The sequence below is a fragment of the Alosa sapidissima genome, chromosome 13 (genome assembly GCF_018492685.1).
Source record: "Alosa sapidissima isolate fAloSap1 chromosome 13, fAloSap1.pri, whole genome shotgun sequence".
Taxonomy (NCBI): domain Eukaryota; kingdom Metazoa; phylum Chordata; class Actinopteri; order Clupeiformes; family Clupeidae; genus Alosa; species Alosa sapidissima.
The window spans coordinates 35,091,085-35,096,346 of NC_055969.1; the positions used below are offsets into that span (position 1 = coordinate 35,091,085).

A 5,262-nucleotide genomic window follows, 5' to 3' on the forward strand; every position below is an offset into this window, starting at 1 on the left:
CCGCTCACAATCTGTTTGATCTACTGCCCTCTGGGAAGAGGTACAGAAGCCTGCGCTCCCGCACTACCAGACTCACCAACAGCTTCATACACCAAGCTGTAAGGATGCTGAACTCTCTCCCTCCTCTCCCCCCTCCACCCTCAGCTACATAACATCCTGGACATTGGACCCACAATGGCCGCCTGCACTACTCCACTTGCACACTTGCACACTTGTACACTTTACAACTTGGTGTTGTTGTCCTGAAAACACAACACTTCTGCTGCTCTTACATAACTTGCACCACTATGCCACTTTCTTTCTTACTTAGGTCAAACAGAACTACCCAAGCCTTTTATTGGCCTGACTTTGCACTAGTATTTTATTGACTGTCTATGCACAATTTCAACCAAATTTTGCTGCTCTTATTTTTTCATTATTATATGTGCCCTCTTATTTACTTACTTACTTACTTTTTCGTTTACTTGAATGTTATATTTGTCTGTGGACCTAAATTGGTAAAATATGTCTTGTCTTCACCGTGGGATAGTGAGAAACGTAATTTCGATCTCTTTGTATGTCTGGAACATGTGAAGAAATTGACAATAAAGCTGACTTTGACTTTGACTTGACACACACAGATACACACTCACACACACACACTCAGACACACACACAGACATACACACTCACACATACATATATGTGTGTGTGTGTGTGTGTGTGTGTATCTGCAGGTGGGTGTATGAGAGCAGCAGGCAAAGTGCATGTCGCGTGCAATGTGAATACCCCTTGAGTGTGTATGTCTGTGTGTGTATATTTGTGTGTGTGTGAGTGTGTATGTGAGTGTTTGTGTATGTCTGTGTGTGTGAATATGTGTATGTGTGTGAATGTCTGTGAGTGTGTGTGTCTGTGTATGTGTGTGAGTGTATGTCTGTGTGTGTGTGTGTGAGTGTGTATATCTGTGTGTATGTGTGTGAGTATGTATGTTTGTGTATCTGTTTGTGAGTGTGTGTATGTCTCTGTATGTGTGTTTGTAGGTGTAGAAGTATGTGTGCATCTAGATACAACATTCTATCCCACCGGTCACTATTGTGACCGTTAACATGTTTACTCATTCTGCAAACACACCAAAGACATTTGAATAATTATAAATGTATATATCATAACTAGACACCTTAAAGACCATGTGTACAAAAAATATTTGTCCTATGTTTATTTTAACATACTTTAAAAACCTTTTATTTGGGAGCTGTGAGGCCGTCATCCTCTTCTTAAGGTGCAACTAGGAAGTAAACAGCTCTGGTCATGTGACAATTTACTCAAAACATTTGTCCTGCACACATTTCATTGAAACACTCTATTGTTTCAATATTTACTGAACGAGTATTGGGATATTCCCCAGTTACAGTGTTAGAGGCTTATAAGTACATTTTTTTTTTTCGGTCACAATTTTGACCGATGGGGTGAAATAGGTTTATGTCTATAAACGTTACGCCTCTAACCATCCATTTCTGATGGCCAAAATAAAAGCCCTATGTGTCTTAAAACTTGCAGATATTATTATCTATTTCCCTCTGATATGCTATACATAAATAGCATGAAGCCATTTGGCTCAATAGAATCATACTTCTCCCCTCAAACATGTTTACTGATTGAAGTAGATATTCCTGCCCTAAGGGACAACTGATATGCCTCATGGCTGTTGTGGTAAAGAATCATATAATTATGCCCCCAGAGATGTCTCTACAAATGTGCACTTCTCATTGCTTATTCCATGGAGTTTGACCATCTACTGCAGGCTATGTGGACACACATCACCCCTGCTGCCATCAGTGTGATCTTCAGCATGTAACCTCCACCCTCCGCCAGCAGGATAGCCCACCTTTTCTTAGCCACGTCTCCTCTCTGACAAGAAACTCCCACGAGTGTAATTAAGCACAATTCTGTCCCTGCCTGCAGCTTTTTTGCTCCCTCCAACCCTTTCCACTCGTACATATCAGAAAGCCAGAGCTCACCACCATGCAGGAATGTGTCACACACAGCACGTGGCTAAATATAGCCAAAGGAACATGCTGTGATAAGGATCCATTATTTCCCGAATGGTGATTGCTGCAAACCACCTTGCTTGCCAGTGTTGCCAGGGCAGGAGCCTCTGCTATGGCTCTGAATTGAGAGTCTGCAGGCAAATAAGACTGAAATCAGATTCAGTGGTGGTGGTGGTATGTAGTTATACTATATAGTATATTATAAAGTTAGAGTAGATTAGATTAGATTATATGCGGTGGTGGTGGGTATGTAGTTATGTCGTGCCGAGGGGCTACTCCCCTGCTCAATACAACCAAATCCACCAATACACAGGCAACACACAATATTTACTAATTTACCACAAAAGTTTATTTAAACAAGCACAAAATAGATAACAGGACTGTTGGAAAGTAGGCAGATATAACAGGCCACCACCAGGGCAGTCACTCCCCCAACTAACAACATAGGCTAGAGAACCAAAACCCACCCCAGGTATAAATATAAATTCATGCAGACCCACAGCAAGGTTAGGTGACTAGACACAGCATTCATTGGCACATCACAGGTTAAATCACATAATATCCACATCAATTCATCAAGCCAACAACATCACAGTGATATCATTCCACACCAGAGGGGGGCAGGGAAGGCAATTAACCAAAGGTCAGCAGGTGGCAACAGACCACTCCTGATGTCCCCAGCCCAACTCATATAACAGTCCTGCACAAAATAAAATGAGTCCGTACTGGTCGGCGACCACTTCCGACCAGTAAATAAAAAGTCCAGACACAAAGCACAAGAAGATGGCACCTACCCACTCTCAAATGGCCTATTAGTGTCCGAAGTCCATGGGATGCAGATCAGTGACGTCACGTTCTTGCGTAGGCAGAGTCGCGCAGTCCAGAGCACCACAAACGTGCCTTTGCAATTGCAGCAGCGTAGTGTCTCGAAGCTCCGCCTCCAGCTACAGGGGAAATCACAACAGAACAACTCAGTGCATAGCTACAGCAAATCATTTAGACGGTGGCACGGCAGGGGATTAACAGATTGGAACCATAACTTCCCTTCTCAAGACGAATTGAGAGCGTAGCAAGACAGATCATCCATCGTAAGTCTTCATACTCCACTTCCTGGTTGTGATCCTGGTCAGATGCCGGTGTCCCAGTCGCGTTGCGCCTCCTGTCAACACACGAAAATCAGGGCACAATCTGCTACTCCAGGAGCGGCTATAGTATCAACATGCAGCGGGATAGACAGTTCAGACGTTCCTTAATCAAACACAGCTTGCGTTGTATCGGTCACTTTCCGGCGTTGGTCACTCCACTGCTGCCCCCGGCTCCTTCCGTATCGTGACCTCTCCCTCCTATGGAACTCTCGTGTCTTCCCCCACCTCTTCCGTCCATCTGTCGGCCGCCCTTTTCATAAAGAGGAACACCCTATCCCCATCCCGTGTTTCCTCTGGCATCAATTAGTTCATTAAAAGTCAATTGCCATCAGTCAATCAGATCCGAGTCTCTCCTCCAAGCCACCATAAAGAGACTCGTCAAGAATCCCATCTAAAGTCCAAACACACAGCCTGTTGTAAGGGTCCTGTCGTGTTTTGTTTTCCCTGTTTAGTGTTTTCCTTCATGTCTGCTCCTCTTGTTTACTTCCTGTGTCCTGTTCCATGTGTTTCTTTGTTTGTTTTGCCATGTGTTTCTGTTCCCTGTGCCCGTGTCTCCGCCCCTCACCTGATCCGCGTTAGTCTGTTAATTATGGTTTCCACCTGTCTTGTTTTACCTTGTTCATTGTCCACCTGTGCCCTGTTACCCCTGTGTATTTAAACCCTCTGTCTCCCCTCAGTCTTCGTCGGTTATTAGTCATTGTGTGTTGTGTTGCACACGGTTGATGCAGTGCTTAATAAAGATTCTTGTGATTCTGGAATTACCTTGCCTGGCTCTTCTTTGCCCTGCATTTGGTTCAAGCTCTCCCCGTGGAACCGTGACACCTATACAGAACCCCACCACCTCATGATTGAATTATTGTCTCTAAGTGAGGGTATTGGCATAAACATCAATGTATACATATAAAACCATACACACACACATATATGAATATACAAGACACTTGACTGTTATACTATAATATAGTATTAGAGTATATTATATTCAGTGAAGGTGGGTAGGTAGTTATACTATAGTTATACTATAGTATATTATTTTCATGGATTCTCAGAGAAACATACATACTTTTCTGTGCGTATATTGTTCTTTAATGCTTTTTTTCTTTCTGGAAGGTCCATATAATCCCACAGAAATAATTGTTTCATCGCAGTTATTCTGAAGAAGTGCACACCATCCATCCACACATATGGCTCAGGAGCGGCCAGGAGGAGAATATACAAACTAATCAACATACACATTTCTTCTTTTAGTAGACAATTTATCCAACTTTATGGTGAGGTAAGCATTTCTGTCTTTCTCTCTCTCTCTCTCTCTCTCTCTGTATGTTTGAGGGAAGATCCCCATTGTCAGGAAATGTTTTAACTTTCCAGTTGAACTAAAGAGCTCACAGTTGGTACTGTGAATGCATAATGACAAATGCTCTCAGTGAAAACTGCCTTCTGAGGTAGCAGTGGTAGATATGTTTGAACTGCAGTTTAAATTGTATTTCTCTCTAGACAAGGCTGCTTTGATTAAGTTGGACCTGCGTCATAAATAGAGATTAATGGGCTAGTGTATTGGTGGGGGCACACACAGGAAGTAGCGACAGATAACTTCATTCAGTTAATGTCAGCTTTGGCACGCGGGAAGCTGTAAACTGGACTCTAAGCCTTTTCAAAATAGCGCAGGGGATTACGCTCTCCTAGTCATTAAAATGTAATGCTATGGCAGCCGTGTGTAAACTCTCAGAGGAGAAGAACTTTATGATTACATTTCAAATTGATCTGGACATTTGCATGGCTCCCCCAGGCTCCCCCTGCCCTGTTCACAGGGTCTTTCAGTGGAGCCGTTTAACACTCACAAATGTCAATTCATGACACGCATGTTTATAGTGGGGAACTTGTCATTTTGTTTTCAACACTGTTCTTTCTCGGAAGTGAGTGTGTTGCGATATTAACAAGAGGAACTGGGGGCATCGCATTAACTGGAGTGTTGAAGATTATGACCCCTGGGTTTTTACATGTGTGGACTCCCTCTGGTCCAAGCAAACACGAGTGACCGCAGTGGCAACATTATAGTGGGGAATAAATAAATTAAATAAATTATAGTGGGG

The 5,262-nt window shown here is 43.0% G+C and overlaps 1 long non-coding RNA gene across 1 annotated transcript; it reads right to left on the reverse strand.

Annotated features, from left to right (window-relative positions):
* Positions 1-2,358: 2,358 nt before the first annotated feature.
* On the reverse strand, positions 2,359-4,091 carry LOC121681027. Its single transcript, XR_006021926.1, has 2 exons — positions 3,995-4,091; positions 2,359-3,583 (listed from the first exon to the last, which is right to left on the reverse strand). It is a non-coding gene; the product is annotated as an uncharacterized LOC121681027 (long non-coding RNA).
* Between the last annotated feature and the right edge of the window lie 1,171 nt (positions 4,092-5,262).